Consider the following 19,051-nt stretch of genomic DNA (forward strand, 5'->3'; position numbering starts at 1 on the left):
ACACAAAAAAAAAACTATATGGATCTAAGTATAGTGATTCAAATCTCCAAAAAGAAATCAGACATTGTTTTTTTAGCTTAGAAAACAAAACATTGGTAATTGAGATTTTTTTACGTAGATCATCAGCTCCTTCTATAATTTTGTTACATAATTTTTTAAAACACATAAATACAATTTTTGATTTTTTTAATACGATGAGAGCACTAGTGCCCAGGATCCAAAGTAACTTTTCGGATTATTAACATAATTCTATAATCATCATAATTATTATGATGAATAAAAAATAATTATGCACCACAGGGTATGTTCCTTAACAAATATTAATTTTTTATTTTTATTAATTAGAGCGGAATTTCTCTAATTTCAAGCAGATGGACACATGTGGGTAACTGGATATCTTGTTTGTGAGTAAATCTACATTTTATATGTTAGGTTGTACATAAAATAAATAATTTATTAATTTCACTAACTCCTCCTCCAAATATAGTCAAACGATCAATGTTTTCTAAGTTTTCTAAGTTTGACTAAGCATAATTACAAAAGTATGAATCTATACTTCTTAGACTGCTCATAGTGGGAGTAACATAGCTAGTAACATCACACATCTCAAGACATTTTCGTGACATGGCATACCAATAAATGAACAAAGAGAGTGAGGTGGTAACTAGCTATGTTACCATAACATCACACACCCCAAGGCAAAATGAGTCTACAACATAATAAATAACACAATGCATGACACCACATATAAGTACTACCCACTATGAAGGTAGTAACCTAGACTAGTAACATATGTCATGTTACTAGTCTAAGTTACTCCCCACTATGACCAGCCTTATAAAGCAAAACCCCACTAACCGTAATTAATGTTAGTCTATCTCTACATGCAAGCCATCCACATCTTCTATTCCATTAGCCAATTAAATATCCATGTCATCCCCGGTAACATTCATTATTGATGTATCCTTGTATGCAAACTATCTATGTCACCATTTTTTGATTAAAATGTCCACATAGCTAATTTATAGCCATCAAATATCAAATATAAAAAATAATGTGAATTAAATTTAGCATCTCAACTATTTTGGCTAATGGAATATTGCATACTTCTACAGACAATTCATATAACATATATATTATACCATTTCATTTAGACAATATAATCTATAATCTTCTCTTTTTTAATAGATGGCCCCATTTTGCTGGTCTCACAGCGAGCCACGTCACCTGATTAAAATTCCACCTTCCCCTCTTTGTTTCCGTCGCCCGCCGTACGCCCGTACGCTGACCGTCTCCGCTTTGTTCCTTTCTTTTCCGGCCTCGACTACGTAGCTGCTTCCGGCCTGCGCCTGATGCAGCCCAGCCCATGACTATTCCTCTTCTCCCATGAACGCATAACCTTCGGCAGCTGTTCATCTTCTCGCACGTTCCTCTTCGTCTCTCCACATTGAAAACACACTTTACTGAGGTAGGCGATCAGACAGGCATACGCCTCTTTATTCCCGTCCATCCACCTCCAAACTCTTTCTATAAATAGTCATTGAACCCCGTCCGAATATCCCGCTTCCTTTCTGTCAAGGGCACCGAGCAACACCACCGTCGGTTCGAGAATCTAGCAGCAACCCGTGTCGTACGATGGCGTCACGGCGGCCAGACTTGCACACCTGATGTGCGGCGCTGTGCTTCCACCTTCCTTGCATCTTCAGAAGAATCAAACCCCGGTCGCCAAACTGAGTGCTACCCAGCCAGTCATCATAGTCGACGACGCACCCGCGTCCAAACTTCCTAGCGTCGGCATCCCAATCAACTTTGGGGGTGGCTGTCATCGCCGGCGCCGCTGGACGGAGGTCATTGTCGTCTTCCTTTCAGCACAGCGCCAAGTCTCTTCTCGCTCAGCACATTCAGTGTGTTCGCCTAGACATGCATCGTGCATGTACACGTGAGTTCACAACTGCCTGTTTTGGTTGGAATCAAATCGAGTCATGTGGTTTGTTTTGCTTAGGTTTTCCTCCGATTCAACTGAAGGTTCAATTTTTGGGGTTGACTGCAGGAGGTGTACCTCATGTCCATTACTCGCGTTGTACCTAAAACCTCGGTATACACATTCTTCTTGAGCAGACTAGCTCCTTTCTACTCGGCTGATCCTCCTCTTCATATTGCCAATGCAGCCCACACTAGGTACCCGATAACCTGAAGGAAGATGAAGTCATTACCACTGAACCTGATTTCTCTCCACTTAAGTCGTGCAGTTCCCAAACAAACATGTTCGTGCAGTACCTCTTCCGCTTTCTAAATCAAAATTGCTACCTGCAGTACCCCAATTGTTGTTATTATTAAAGAAAGGTTCAGTCAAGCTGTCGGCTTATGCATTTCATTGTGATCTTTTATTGTTTCGGTTGTACGAAAAACATAGAGGAGCTAACTGAGTTGCCCTTACGCTGGTTTATACGGTCAGTGGCCGCTTCATAAGATGAGGATTCTGCAACATCGTTAATGCTCACACATGATTTATGTTACCCGGCCTCCACACATAATTGATTTAGCACCTTATATTGTCAAAGCCTTTCTGGATCTCCATTACCATCTGAAAGAATGACCCCATGGAGTACACATTGTACATGCCTATTTTATCGATCACTACTCACAGTATATATTAGGTATTTATGTTACCCGGCCTCCACACATAATTGATTTAGCACCTTATATTGTCAAAGCCTTTCTGGATCTCCATTACCATCTGAAAGAATGACCCCATGGAGTACACATTGTACATGCCTATTTTATCGATCACTACTCACAGTATATATTAGGTATTTTTCTGCATGATATATCATGTATATTGGTGCCTCCATAATGTTGCAAAAGTTGTCGTTTAAGTTCTGGCAGATCTGGTGGAAATATTAGCATTAGATGCGGATTCACTATTTCTAGCTGCTTAAGGAGGACCTACAACAATTCATCCTGGGATCTACAGATGCATAAACACATTAAGGTATTTGTATTGGTCATACTAAACACTACTATATTCTGAGAAGATAGTTGGCAGGTTTTACGTCTATAAGAATATTAATCCAATTGTTTCCAGCACACCCGGTTCACTCCAATACTCCATAGATCATCTTTGTCGTGGCTTGAATATTCAAGATTGTGAGGCACACATCAAGGTTCACATAATCAAAAATACATCCTTTGTCTTTTCTTCAAGAAAATAGGTTATTGAGTATTTTTGAATGTGTTAGGCGGTGATTTTTCTACTCTTCCAAGGACATCTATCCAAGCTGTAGTTAAGATGATTTATATATCCTGGTATTCAATCAAAATACTCCGCAGCAACGCGCGGGGTATCATCTAGTATCTATAAAGTTCATCCCCACTAACAAGCATTTAATGTTTGCAAGCTCAAATTTCATGAAGCCACGTCACCCTAATTACCCTATTCGTCCGATTTGAAACTTGCGGTTCCAGCTCTACGGTCGCCAGCAGGAAAGCGACTCGAATGTGCGCCTCTGACCGGTCACTTCCGCATCCGTTCGCCCGCTCGCTCGACCGGGCTGGCCCAGCTCAGTACCATGCCTGCCTTCTCTCTATTCCATTCCACCTCTGCTTCGTAACACGAAGGAGAGAAACTCCACGGTCCAGCACACAACTACCCGGCCCACTTCAAATTCTTCCTCTCAAACTGCAGCACGAAGTAAAAAAAAAAAAACTTCGGTCCGCTGCTCATACTCCACGCCGCCGCCCGCCGCACCAATCGCCGCTGTCTCCCGAGCTTCCAAAAGATGTCTCTCACCGGAAACTGGCAGACGCCTCCCGATCTCCCAAGTACCTGCCCTTTTCAATCCTCCTCCAACTGCATGATAACGCCCGCTGTCCCGGCATCTCCCACGATTCGTTCTATTGATTTTAATGCCTTCAGCTGCCCAGATCGTGTATTTTAGCCCCTCCATTCCATCTTCTACGAGCCCCGCCAGTTGCCCCTCTTCACCCACTTGCTCGCTCTGTTCATTGTCTGCATCTGCTGGTGATGCTGAATGTTGCTGCACTACATTCCCACGATTAATCAAGCTCCCGGCAGGTCTTAATTTAAACATGCTCACCTGTGCAGTCCATCTTCCCATTAACTTCATTATCTTCTCTTTGAAAACTTTTACAACTCTATTTGTACTGCCATATATGAAATTGCTGTTTATTTTACGCAATGCTATATGTAGTTTCTTACCTGAACTTCTCTTACTCTCTTTTCAATCAGAGAACAACGAGGCTTGCTTTGGACTGCTATTTCTACTGTCCTGCATGAACTTCTCTTCCAGCCATTTCAGTTAGAGGACAACAATTGCTTCTTCAGTTAAATTTGATTATTCTACCAAGAGTACTACATAAGGTATGTGTATAAAACGTCAATCTGCCAACCTGTTACAGTATAGGTTTCCCCCACTGCTTAAGTCTGAATTTCAGGGTAACAGTCTGGCTGATATTGTTTTATGTCTTTCTTCCTTCCAGCCATTCGGTGAGGCATCAAGGATTACATATCAGTTGGTTTGTTCTCTGCAATCCTATTAAAAAAGGTATGTATGTCTTCAACACATTTCTTCTATGAGCTAAATATTCGATTATGACATGTATATGTAGTGTAGTTGGTAGCTCCTGTGTCATGTTTTAAGGAAATACAGTGCGAGGATTCAGTCGTATTCAAGGAACTGCTTAGAAGTTCACATTAGTAGTAACTGCACTGTTAGCAATATAGATTTGAAAATCAAGCCCCGTAGAAAATTCGGTTATATTGTACTCAGAAAGCGTGCAGATCAGGAGAACAAGATAAGAATCACCGAGATGAACATGTAGATGTCCTTTATTCCACCTTATTATTAGTTGAAAAAATGATTTATTTTTTCATTTATTTGAATAGATACAAGAAGACTGCCACTTCCAGCTCTATCAAATGCACTGTAGCTGTTAGTATCTTTCTAGCCCGAACTTCCTATTTCTTATACCAAGCACTTCCTTACTTGCATGGTACGTAGTTGTTTGTTATGAATAATGATGCTTTTTCACAATCAGGATGAATTTATTTCATATATGGACAACTTTGCCTTTCCCTTGCAGCCATTCCATTATAGATTTATATGACGACGTGGGCTTAGCCCAGTGGTTAGGGTCGCAGTGGCGCACCCTAACGACCAGAGTTCAATCCCTGTCAGGGACGAATTCTGGAATTGTCACGCCAAGTCCCGCTTCTACTATATCAATAGTGTTCTACTTCCTCCTAGACACTGTTTCATTTTTTTATTATAGATTTATATCAGTTAATTTGTGTTCGGTCCGGCAAGCCAATTCCAAACGGTATGTCCTGAACACTCATATTCTCATATTATTTTATTTTAAACATAGCCTACTCTATGTCTCTATGCCACATAACTATACAAAATTGCAACGCTTTGTAGATTGCAAGTTTCAAATGAACTATCTTCACTGTCATGAGTTTTCTATCCAACAAACTAATGTGCCTATTGTTGCAGAACCCAGGCATATTCTGATGAATAAAGGTCACCATGATGACAAGTGACTGCACGTCATTGAACTTGCAAATCCAAAGGCATGTTTCGAGGAATAGAGCTCAACACGATGACAATTGACAACTATATTTCTTTCTACCGGATTTTTCAAATATTATGTCTTTGTTGTGAATCGCAAAATAAAAAGTCTTTGTTGTCAAATAGTTTACGTTCCACTCCTAAATGTGAGGAGTCGATAATATTTTTTTATTAATGACACATTGGATATATTTTAGGTACACTACTATAATTCTGCTATTGCTTATATATACTTGGTTAACTCATGCCATGAGATTGTTCATGTGATGACATTGCATATCCTTGATTTCCATACTGGTATGTCACATTTGGAAAACAAAAATACATATCTAAAAATCATCTATCATTTCCGCAGCAACGCGCGGGGTATCAACTAGTTTCTTAGATTCCCGCTGCAACGTGCGGGGTATCCTTCTAGCATCTACGATAACACATCCATATTAGTAGATAGTTTATAAGATATAATTTTGTAGTATTCAATGCGTTCCCCATTTTCCATCTCAGCTACGTATGTTCTCGATTTTGCACTACACCGTTTCTGAACTTTTTTTAATTTCTCATCGAGCTCTTATATATTATATAACTTGCACACATAGGTATGCAGTTTTCAAGTTTAGTCACTATTTTTTTATGGGAGACGGTGAAAGCTAGAGCCCAATAAAGATAGAGAACCAATATGTAGTTAGATGGCTACGAGGCTAGTGGTATTCATCATATCAGGGCAAACACTAGGTTTAACGTTTCGATGTCTCATTAAAAAAGGAACTAGCAAGGTATGGCGCGGCGGCACGCCGTGCCCATTGTTATGACATAGACCATTTATAAGATCCATGGCAGTGTTGTGAAGCAATAGGGCTCAAAAGATGCATTTATACATAAGAGCAGTGATTAGACAACAATAATAATACATATATAAGTAGACCGTGAGATTGACAAATCTGATTAGATAGCTCATGGGGGCTTTTACATATCCGGTACATGGAAGGCAGGAGGTTCTACTTGACCTACATACTAACATATTTTTATTGATCAAGCTTAAGGAAATAGTAAAGTAGAATAGTAAAACAGGTAGTGCAACTGTTCCTGGTCTCTAAGCACTCAGAGCTCAGCTTATTGTTCTTTTCATTGGATAAAAGAATGATGAGTTCTTGTATTTGTTGAAGAAATCCATGGTTGGAGCAAAGTATGATCCGTTGTCACATGGAACCAAAGTCTCTGGTTCGGCGTCGAAGAGAGCATGGATGTGCTCTAATTGTTTCCCATGCATGTTTACCACTTGCAGTGTTGAGGGCTCTCATTTCCCCCCTCTCCTCTCTCTCTCCTCTCCCCCGTCTGTGAGAGCGCCTCGGCCGCATCGAGCCTCTCTCCCCCTCCTCTCCGGCGGCTCGGCCGGCCGGAGACGATGGGGGAGAGGGGCTCAGCCCCCTCTGTACAGTTCTAGGTTTAGCTGTTTAGGATCTACCCTTGTGGAGACTGGCGATATGCCATGGGGATTCAAGCTGCCGAGGTCCTCGAGCTCCTCATGGCGGCCATTGGTGGTGTTGTGCTTGCTCCTGGAGCTCTGGTGTAAGGAGCCGGAGGAGTACACGGTGGCGTCAAGATCCTCTTCAATAAAGCTCGATCTGAGCTCTCCAGATCGGGGAGAAGAGATCGATTTGCTTAAGGCAAGCCCCGATCTGTTCTTCATTGTAGATTTGCAGAGTTGTGGTGTTGGAAGATTGTGTTCTTCATTGCAGATCTGCAGAGCTGTGGTGTTGGAAGATTGTGGCATCTCTCTAGCGAGTTCATCATTGGGGGACCAAAGCTGGCTTCGCTGCCCCGCCCCCAAATTCCATGGTCGACAGGCGGCCCTCGTCCAGGAGTTTAACCTCCCCAAATTCCATGGTCCAAGTGATTCGTCCCCGGGGAAGCTGAGACGGCCGGCGCGGTTGAGTTCTCGCCGGAATGGAGAGCACATCGAGCTAATCTCTCTCCGATATCAGGGCTCTGCGCTTGGAGGTCACCGGCGTGCGGTGGAGTTGGTACCCAGGCACTTGATTGCTTCTTTTTTTATGTTGTTGCTAGGTTCCTTTTTGCAATTTTCGTGGCATGTGCTTCAAATTCAAGGTGGTTTTCGAGGGCAGTAGATGAAAAAGGGCAACGATATAATCTCTGTACCCACCGCTGATAATGAATCTTCCAGGCCTGTCTATGTATATGGAATTACTGAATCAGTTACCAACCAAGATTTTTTTTTTTGAATCATAACCAAGAATTAGAAGAATATACATCAAAGATACGAAAGTCTCAATGTACCGCTGATGTGCAATCAAAAAAATCATAGAGAACCTTCAAATCTTTCAAAAAATTCACTACAGAAATGTATTTCACCTGTAGAACAACATCAGTGTAGCAAAATTTAGGCTTTGAAGATAAGTTTGAACTGTATTCTTGAAAACAAAAAAAAATAGACTTAAAGTAGGCATACAACAAAATAGCTCAGACCGGTGACCAACAATTTAACTAATCCCTCTTAAAATGGCTACTAAGACAATAGGTACTGCTAAATATGAATATCACTTCTTGCGTTTAAGATCTATACATACAATTTAATGTCAGCTAGAGACCGTAACTTTCGAGGACAGCAAGGTTTGGAATTGGCAACGAAAATATAAATTTAATGTTTGCAAACCTAAAACATTGATCCAACAAATCTCTTGACCAAATCCCTCAATGTGACAATTTTCAATACAACCTGTAAGAGTACCACTATATAGTCACCGTACTCGCCTTAAACCCACACCTAACTTTATCAGCAATTCAAAATAATCACAGCAAAAGCCATGATCTTCAAAATGAACAGGAAAGCTATTTCTGATGGTGATTGCAAAATTAACTAAGTGACTATGGATTGGTAACTGGTAAAGAACAGAAGAGGACAAATAAACCATTACCCTCCAAATGTAGAGAAGGTCGCCAGATTACCTCAGAAGGGACAGTAAGGTCACCTGACCTATCTTTGTCGAGAACTTTGGGCTTTTACTTCACCATATTGTTTGAATCATTCTTAAGTACTTGTGCATAATAGTTATGAAAATACTATATGCCAAAGCATTCTCATTATAGCAATGAACCCAACAATAATATCCCATCGACAACGACAATTCACTTAGTTTCCCAACAGCGGGATTAATTACTTGACATGTCATCACTAAAGAAATAAACAGTAGGATACCACATGAGCAACTAAACGAATCATTGCCTTGCAGGAAGAACCAAGGAGATCATCCGCTCATGATTGCCTTCACATAGAACCAATTTATGGGGAAAATCGTCATCCATAAAGATACATGTATCGTAGGAAAAAAAATATTGTCAGAACTCACAAACAAATGAACCGAATAATGATGTGATTCTGGTCTGGAGCAACAATCTTAGGACACAAAACTAAAAAGAGATGGAAAGGTTAAGCAAACAGAGAGCCAGAAAAAACAAATGAACTTATCACATACTTATTTGTACTTATCATAGCCATTATTGCATTTAGCAACGGTAAAGACTTATTCATTACTCTGAAACAAGAATAACTTGGTTTCAAATACTGACTACAAGTCCAAAACACTATCATTTCTTTGTGAACTCAATTCAGAGGAGCAAGACAATGATAATCTCTCATTGAATCCCTTGTTCACAGGAAAAACAGGGCAACAAATGAAAACCAACTGTTTGTACAAAATAAATTAATCAACCAGAGGTTCATGCTTGTGCATATACTAATTTCTGAAGCGAAAGGTTGAGTAGAAAATATCTAAGGGAGGGGATTTATTTACCTCGGTTTGAAAATTGAGTCAGCATCCATAGCTGAAATTGATTAAATCCTCGGAGAATATCCAATGGACTAATGATTAAATCGTCTGAGAATATCCAATGGACTAATCATACATATTTATCTTGTGTAATTTCTAAGTGGATACCAATCATGGAGATACCTTCTTAATAAATCCATGATCAATGGTTCGCATTTCTTAATTCAGAAGTAAACTTTTGAGCATATTGGAAGTAGGAAGACCGGAAGTTAATGTTTTTTTTTTTGAGGGGAGACCTGAAGTTAATGATTTGTGAACTGCAGCTACCGTTATTGCTGGTCCCATATTAGAAGAGAGATGAGAAAATATAACAAATATATAGGGTGCATCAATACTACATTGAAGATTTTCTTTGTTGGACCCATGTTAGATATCATATGAAAACTTCTCCTAGTTCAACGTAAAATTATACCATAAGTATGACACTTTCTAAATAGCATCAGCGGCTCAGCGCCTTGTCAACATAAGATGCAGCATTTAAGTATCAAACCCCGCTCTATCCATAAGAGTTGTTTACTGCATTAGCTAAAACTGGAAAAATTCATGATTTACCTATAAAGGCTTCAGCTTCAATTTGTATATTGAGCTAAGAATAGAAACCTGAACTTTACAGTCAAATGAATACAATCAGCATCACACACACAAAGTTCCATACATGTGGGTTCTGACTCAGTTGTTTGAGATATGCACTGGTAAATCAGCAAAGAACTATCAGTTGCGAGAGAATCAATGTGGTAAAACCAAAAGGAATGATTAGAGTAGACACCCCAGCTTCTGCTTCTTCTTCCTGCTTATCCTCCTTAACTTAGGGACTGGCGCGGCGGCACGCCGTGCCTTTCTTGTAGACATTAGCTGAAGGATAAAAAGTATTTCTGTTGCAAGAAAGAGTGGGCATGTATCGTCTGGATATATTCAAAAGCAAGTGTCAAATCTGTTTTAAGTGAATAGAGAAAAGTCGGCCTCTGTTTAGCGCTGCTCTTTTAGATCAGGCTCCTATGAACTCAGCCACTATTTCCTAATCTGCTAACGGTTGACCTCGTTACTGGATCCACAAAAATCAATGTGGATGCCCCGTTTATTGAGTAGACAGGGGAGGCGGGCAATGCCCTGGTGGCTCATGATCATGGTGGCATTGATGCCATCAAATTTGTTGCTACCTGGGTTAAAAAACCGGTAATCATTAAAAGTGCCAAGCTGTGAACTCCTCAAGTCAAAACAGTTCTCTAGACATTGAAGTATCTACAACTCTATTAAAGAGGGTAGAAAAGCTTTTCAGTTTTATAGTTTTCAGAAAGTGAAGAGACATTGTAATAGTGTGGCTAATGAGCTCCATATTATGTAAGAACAAACGGCACTGCTGGCCTGTGGATGCATGAGGTACCAGAGGCAATAGGCCGTGTCGTTCTTTCTGACCATATGAACATTCTCATATGAATTCATACAATCTCTTTTCCCCAAAAAAGTTTGAATAATGTATTTGTAGTACACCCAAATGATAAGAATAGACCATCCCACCAATCAATCGGAAAGACACCCCATCATAAGAGTAGCAACCCTAACCTCTGTTGCAATCATAACAGGATTGTTTAATGACATATGCGAAGAACAAAACAGCTCCAAGTAAGAATAAGAATGAAGATTCAACAAATAACTTGGACAATAGTTTATTAAAAATGGAAAGCAAAATAAACATTTCTATCTAGTAAGAACTTGCGGGGTTAATATGTTACCAGAGCAAAAAAAGCTTCGTTAAAGTTGCACCTTTGCCGTGCTTATGCTCCAATTACACTAAGCTGTGCCTCACCGCTTACTTAGCGCCTAGTGCTTATTTGGACCTTGAAAATGTATTCAGCCTTTCCGTCGTAAAGCATGCGCACTGATCTAAGCTGCTTCACCCTCGTCTTTGTTATTTGGACATAATATGTAGCTCCTAGTCTTTAACCTCTAGAGTATACCTATAATTTTTAGAGGAACAGTAGGGATGTCATCTAGCTATTCCAGTCGATCATCTAATAGTCTTTGTATATTTAGTTAAAATAATTATTCACAGAGCTACAAAATGATCCGTTTCTACATATAGGACTTATCTTGCAATGCCTGAAATACAGATGCAAGAAGCCAAACCATATAGTGGATCTTTATCCGAATTGATATGACTAATTGCAATGAAAGCAAGTGGAGCTATCGAAGAGAACGAAATAAATGGAATGATGCATATATAGTCAAAATACCTGTTGGGATGCACGCTCCAACACAAAGCACAATTTCATATGTAGTTAATGACATGAATGATGAATCAATGCCCCAACTGAGACAAACTGGATCCAATGGTGAATAAAGCATCATGTTTGAACAAAGGCTATTATACCAGATATAACTGCACTGGTCGTTACAAACCTTTTTTTTGCGAAGGTCGTTAGAAACTTGGATCTTTGTACCTCTGTTCATATTAACGACCTTCACATCAACATCAAACACTCAACGATCTTCATTTTCATTATCAAATATTGATAGCAGTAGAGACAAATTTCCGGTCTGAATCTAGGAACGGAGATCTACAGAATCAATATCAAAGCTGTTGCATCAGATATCAGGACAAACTACAACTATATTAGATCTGGTTATTAATAATGATTTTTGAGTGAGCGGTAATAGTACATGAAGAATGGCATTTTTGGATTTAATTATAATACTGTGTGAAATGCTAGATATATTGCATATGCTGCCTGACTAATTAGAATAGACATGAGACCCTGCCACTTGTATGGCACTTTAGCTCATCAAATCCACGTGACATAACACTGAACTCCTCTTCACTAATCACTTTTCCAGTTTCTCTTAAATTATCAAGCGACTTTCCAAATGCAACAGAAACTCCTATATTTTTTATTGGTCATGTTAACAACTTCCTAAGAATTACATTGCAAGAAAAAACTTTTGTAAGGAATTTAATACTATTACTGCATGCCCGAGTTATCTAGAATTCAACCACCGATCGAGTTAAAACTTCCTACATAGTTATATTTATAAATCTATCTAAAGTACCACCTAAATCATTCGTTTAAGCACATATGCAGAAATAATCAATATTAAAATGAACAAATAATGCATCTGATAACATAGAGATGCCAGTATGAATCAATATAGAATTGAGATACAGTTAATCACTTGTTTACTGGACAGAAAGCCCCCCTTCTCAGCAAAGGCATACCAAGAGAATAGCATTGTGGATCTCCAGATCGTCAAGTTCAGTTGACCATTCCTTCTTGACTTTCTCCATCTGAACTTACACTACTAAATCCAACTATTTAAATTGTAGAAGAACAGAGAGACTGGCACTTAACAAATGATAATTTGAAATAAAATATCTCCAATCTTACTTCAGCTTCAACTTTTTCTAGTGATTTCTTTTTAAGTGACAATTGTCCTTGAATTGCCTACCAAAGAACATAATGAATGAAATGAAACGTGCTCAAGCAAGGTGCACACCCAAAGAACTGGGTGACTCCACACATCAAAATTCGAGATTGCAGAACTCGGCTACAAATTCTTCTTATCATGATGCAGTGTCATAATCACGCAAGAACTACAATTTCTGGCTTGACTGTGTCTACAACACAACCAAACTAACTTTTAAGACCCAAGAACCCGGATTGCCTACCTTAGAGATCAACAAGATGCACAAATTGGCAGGACCCACCCAAGATCCTAGAGGCAGCCAAGAAACAGATAAGAGATGCTGACCTGGTGGATCGGGGGATACATGGAACTGGTGCAGACCGGACACTTAGGGAGGAGACTGGTCGCTGGAGGGATCAGCGACCCGACATTCACGCCTCTCGCACCCGTGCCTAGAGACCAACTCCTATACTCGCGCGGATCTCATTCGTCTACGTCTCCTCGCCATTTTGACTTTCTTGACAACAGCCGGTGGCGACGGAATCAGATCCTAGATCAACTAATTGCTATTGAGAGGAAGAAATAAGTAGGGTATATCAGTATATGTACCAGCCCATAGGTTCGCTCGCCAATTCGATCGACATTCTCGAAGCAGTTGACGTCGCGGGAGGTAGGATGGCGATGTAGGCGTGGGGGCGTCGCGGGCAGCGGCGGCGGCGGCGCTTGCAATCACCACCACAGGCACGTCCACCAAGCAACACCTCCAACACCACGAAGCCGAGCGACGACCTATAAGACGGAGGAGGAGAAGGCATGGCTGACCCGGAGAGCGCTCGCGGTCGTCGCCCCTCCGTTCGCCATCGGACTCAGGCTGCGCGGCCCAAGGTAGGGCCGGCAGCACCACCACGACGGGGATGGGCCCTCCGCACCGTTCCGGCACGCCTGTGCCACCATTGTCACAGCCCGCCGCGCCACGCACCCCCCCCATCGGCCGCGCCGCCTTTATGGATGCCGGGGGCGGCCAGGAAGAGAGAGGCGATATGATTGGGGACTTCTGGATTCTCCGGCGATGTGAGGCATAGAGAATGGATAGAGAGAGAAAGAAACAGATGGTCAAAGCGGTGCTATCGGATCTAGAGTGGTAGAATCCAGAGAATGCTAAAAAGCACGGAGTGAGATCAGGTTGCATGTCACCGTGTGACATGCGGCCTAAAGCCAAATTTAAATTTTACGAAAAAATTTGAAAAAAATCATGCATGTTCACAGCACATATTAAGACAACCCCTAAAATTTTCAGATCAAAATTCGAAACATACATAAAGAAACAAAAAAGAGAAATCTGTCATGAATAGTTCTCGAATTCAAATCTAAGTTTCTCTAAGACTATTCACATCTGAGTTTCTCTTTTTTGTTTTTCGATGTATGTTTCGAATTTTGATCTGAAATTTTTGGAGATTATCTTAATATGTGTTGTGAACATGCATGATTTTTTTCAGATTTTTTCGTAAAGTTTAAATTTGACTTTAGCCCGCATGTCACACGGTGACATGCAAAGATCTCACTCCAAAAAGCACATCCGGCAGAACGTGCAAACCATTAAGTGCGTACCTCACTATGGTCCACCACCATCCCAGCATCAACACTGCTATGGACACACAGTAATACCCCAGAGCATCCAATCATCATAGGCCCAGAACATTATAAAACGAATTCCAACCTCTCCTAAATTCTTAGAAACCACCAAAACGGTACACGGAAATAAGGGCATGTACAATGGTTCCGACGAAAGGTGTCTGTTCAGTCGCTCCACGTCAGGTATAGACGACCCAACAGACAACGTATACAACAGTGAATTTATTTGGTTGGGTGTGTAACCACCAGACTTTCACGAGAAAGAGGGGATTCAGTTTTCCTAGCGTACGAGATCCAACCGACTCCTACTAGCCGCGAACTGATACAACGGGAATTCAGCAGTCTGTAAGCATCATATTTTCCGGCTGCAGATCGACTGCAATCTTACCGACGGGCTCAGTTCGTTTCTCCTTTTCTATCTCCCCACGTCATCAAAGTTCTTGCGTGGCCAGCGTTACCGACGGGTGACTGGATATCATTGTACATGCCCTAAACAGTACCCACGAAACACACGTGTCAGCTCCACATTAAGACAAAAGATAACTCAAAATTATGAGAAAAAAAAAGTTTGTTCCCAAATAGTATAGTAGTTATGTTCCTTCAGTGGAAGGTGGCATTGCCTCCCTCCTCCTTGTCACCCCCATCAAAGCCCGCGACACCAGTGAAGCAGGCGGTTGGGATCTAGGCCCACTCTCCTTGGGTGGTGTGGACTGCGGCAGGCGGCGACCGTGGTGCATGCTTCCTGCTTTGTCGGCCGCGTTGGCAGCAAGGTTTTAGAGGTCGGAGGTCGAGGTGCGGGGCAGCTTTGTTTGCCCTGTTCCAGATCTTAGAGCACCGAACCGCCGCGGAAGAGCAACCGCCGGCCTCTTCGTTTTACGCGCCGCCGTTAATCCGCGCACATTATAACCCCGCGTCTACGGTAATTCAAGTTCAACCGCCTCCTTCTTCATCCTATTTTCTTCTTCAACACCGGCACGTCCTGAGCGATTACACGCTGTCGTCCGACTCGGAGAGCGAGGGCAAGTCGCCCGGATTCCTGCATTGGTGGGAATCGCCGGCGACGCCAAGCGATCCGGGCTCCACGCCAAGCTACCCTACCTCCACACCGAGTGAGGACGAGGAGGAGGGAGGCGGCAATGGCAGCGAAGGCCAGGAGGAGGACGGAGGCGGCGCTGCCAGCGACGTGGACGACGAGGAGGAGGGCCAGGAGGAGGAGGAGGACTCCGACAGCAAGGCGGATGACAAGTCCAGGGCGCTGGCGCGGGCGGCGCGTCGTCGTCCGTTCACCGACGACGACGACGACGGCGACGAAGACGCCATTTCTTCCAGTTTCAAGTCCTCGACGGGCGCGTCGTCCTCCAGTTCCAACGACGAGGTGACAAGCAAGAGGCGGAGGAGTTTCCACGACGACGACGACGCAGGGCCTTCGAACAAGAAGGCCAAAAAATAGTTTTAGTTTATATGTTTTTAAATTTCTTCATATTTATATGTTAAATATGTTTGAATCTAGTCGATTGACGTATCAGGTTAATTGTTTAGGCTATAATCTATTCGATTGGACCAACATGACATCATGAGTACATCTTTTTCGCGTTTAAACTTGATCATTCAATATAAACTGTAAAGAAGTAGCACAAAAAAAACAGTTGCATGTCCAAAATGCGTCGGACCGCTGGAGGTAGCCCCCGACGCAAATGGACATTTCGCCCCTTGCGGTCAATTTGGCGTCCGCGAGGCGACGCAAACGGACGCTCGCGATCACTTTTGAGCGTCCGAAATGCGTCACGCCGCTGAAGATGCCCTGAAAGCCACGGTTCCCATTCGAAGCCGTCGCCTCAATGGTGGTCGAGCAATGGGTAGGCTGGAGGTGGCCTGTGGCGGCTTTGGTTGTGCGGCGATGCCATCGCTTCGTGTTGACTAGCATGTGCCTGGTGTGTGTGTGTGTGCTGACATCACTAAAATGTACTGAGAGGTAAGCTGAAATTTTATTCCGGAAGTTCTTGTTGTCCAAGGTTCTGCGTGCAAGCGCTGCTACAGATTGCGGAGTACGAATAAAGTTTATTTATGGCAAAAAAAAATCTTAATGGAAAGCATTTCACGGCAAAAGAAAAAATACAATTAAATTTGGCGTGCAATGCTTTCCAAAGAAAAAGGCTCCCGTGGAGTCGTGCAAGATATTTTGCTTCTGGTTGTGGTGCAGACGGTGAGCTGAGTCACGATCTAGTTGTTAGGGACGAGGCACGTGGTTTTGGTTCTACTCCGGTGTCGACACAATCCAGCCAGGCCATGACGCGCCCTCATGATGGATCTGACTCGGCGATGAGTAGTGAGGCGTACAGCAAACTAAACAACGGAAATCCTCGACGAATATCATATGACCTTGAAGTCTGATACTTTCGTCCGCTCTGGAATTTCGCTGTTCCTTGATCACCTGTCCCGTTCCGGCTGAATTGCAAGGTAGAAGCGCTGATGACGCAGCATCCTTGCCGAGAGAGGAGACTTACTATGTGCTACTTACTACTCCGTATTTGCTGAGAAAGTAGCAAATTATGTTTTCCTGTGCGACAGGGCTGTTTTACTTCACCAACGCGTTCTCGCGTCCTTGAGTGTAGTAGGATCTGATTTGTTGGTCGGACGTACTATGAAAATAAAGGTGACAAAAGAACACACCAAATGATTTATTTTATTTTATTGCAATATGGAAGATCTATTTATAAGCAGCATGATGAGACACCTAACGCCTGATGGGGTGAGCAGGGGTGAGAGCGGGTGCTTATGGCCTGAATCACTACGGGTATTGTCTAAGGATGATAAGACACCTCCTGATAGACATCCCTCCCTCCAGATATCCGAGAATCAATCTGTGGTTGGGTGGTTAGAAGTGCAATGACACCCCCAGCCCACCAGAGTTCAAACCCCAGGTTTAACACTGTGGCGTCTCATTAAAGACGGAATATTCTTCAGTGCGAGGTGACGTTCCCGTCGACAGCGATGCGCTTGTGGTGACTTCGTCAATCTAAAGGCCCGTCGGATGAAGTTTTTTGGACGCAGTCTCTCGGAGGTACTCATAGGGGTAGGGTGTGCATGCGTGCGTTTATAGAGATGAGTGTATGTGCGTATATGTGAGCATCTATGTATGTATTGTGTTTCGCAAAAAAAGAGACATCCCTCCTACATAATTGTTCACATGTTTTTAACTTAATTATTTATATTATTGTTCTTCTCAAATCCTATACTAGACTCCTTCCTCAATCGTTGATGTTCCACATATCAACCTTCCACCTCTCAAAACCTCCCCACATCGACCTCATACACCTCTCAACACCAGCTCGTTGGGCTCATCATCTGGTGAACGTTTTTTTTTTGTTAACCCAACGAAAGCTCTGTCTAGGTTTATAAGATGAAAAATAGGCCCACATACAAGCCTAGGAGCGATGTATTAAGGTACACGCCTGAAATCCACATATCCGGTCAAGCAAACCAAAACCACACACAACATAGTTTTTCAAGGAAAACGGATGACCGAAGGTCCCGCCCCCTCTAGGAATGGGAGCAGCCTCCACCGCAGCAAGGGCCAACGGCAGTGGCTGCGGGGAGGTTTTGGGTTTTCCTTGACCCCGAGTCACAAGAGAGTCACAAGAGGAGGCAACCCGGGTTCAACTATGCCTATCAATAACAACCAATTCCATGTTTTGTACAAGGAACATTTAACCAATTACCAAGTGAAACTTAAGGCATGCCTTTAGTCAAAAAATTAAAATTATAGCTTTCAACATTTTTTTAACTAATAGATTGTAAACTATATAAAAATAACATGTATTGATTTGTACTGAAATCAAGTTTAAAATTTTGCGGTTTTTAGGCGTGTATTTTGAATTTTTGCTAGCTAGTGTCTGCTTTAAGGATTAAGTAAACTAAAGTTCCCTTTTAGTGCATTTTGCGTGTTTCTACTCCATTCGGTGTGATTATGCTCGCTCGTGTCACCGTTAGAAGGTGTACGAATGTTTAATTAATTGGTGAATTTGCGTGGAAGACAGTACGACAATAAAAATGACACGTTAAGATTTTACTGTTAAGCTTCATGCACTAGCCACTTGAACTCGCCTGTGACGGGAGAAGAGAAAGTCAACACGTGAAAGAAGAAGAGCACACCGAAACAGTGGTGGCTATAGAGGGGGCAACAGCAATTTTTAGGCTTAATTGCGAAAACCATGTGAAAGCCAGGATTTGAACTCGAGACCTGGGGCTATAATACCATGTTAAGCTTCATGCACTAGCCACTTGAACCAAAAGTCCAAACTAATGGAAAGGGCTAGGCAATCCACATATACAGTTCACAACATTTACTCGGTCCATGCAGGAATGTAGGACGTTTTGACCATTTTCATTCAATTTGTTTTGTATCTAGTCTAGTTTTAGTGTGTACGTTCATTTTTTTTAGTTTATTTATATCTATCTAGTTGAAAAGTATCTAGAACAGCTTATATTAGTGCAAGGATGGAGTACATCTTAATGACCATGATGCAACTGAAATTTGTGAAACGGGGATGGGGCCAGGTACATAAAAAAGAAACGGGCGAGGAG

At 42.0% G+C, this 19,051-nt stretch overlaps 1 long non-coding RNA gene across 2 annotated transcripts; it reads right to left on the reverse strand.

The window, feature by feature from the left end:
- Positions 1-8,259: 8,259 nt before the first annotated feature.
- LOC139836168 (uncharacterized) lies at positions 8,260-13,954 on the reverse strand. Of its 2 annotated transcripts, none has more exons than XR_011752671.1 (2): positions 13,445-13,954; positions 8,260-13,348 (listed from the first exon to the last, which is right to left on the reverse strand). It is a non-coding gene; the product is annotated as an uncharacterized lncRNA (long non-coding RNA). The 2 variants fall into 2 exon arrangements; XR_011752672.1 differs by having other exon boundaries at positions 8,260-13,352.
- Between the last annotated feature and the right edge of the window lie 5,097 nt (positions 13,955-19,051).

The sequence above is a fragment of the Lolium perenne genome, chromosome 2, assembly GCF_019359855.2.
Source record: "Lolium perenne isolate Kyuss_39 chromosome 2, Kyuss_2.0, whole genome shotgun sequence".
Classification (NCBI taxonomy): domain Eukaryota; kingdom Viridiplantae; phylum Streptophyta; class Magnoliopsida; order Poales; family Poaceae; genus Lolium; species Lolium perenne.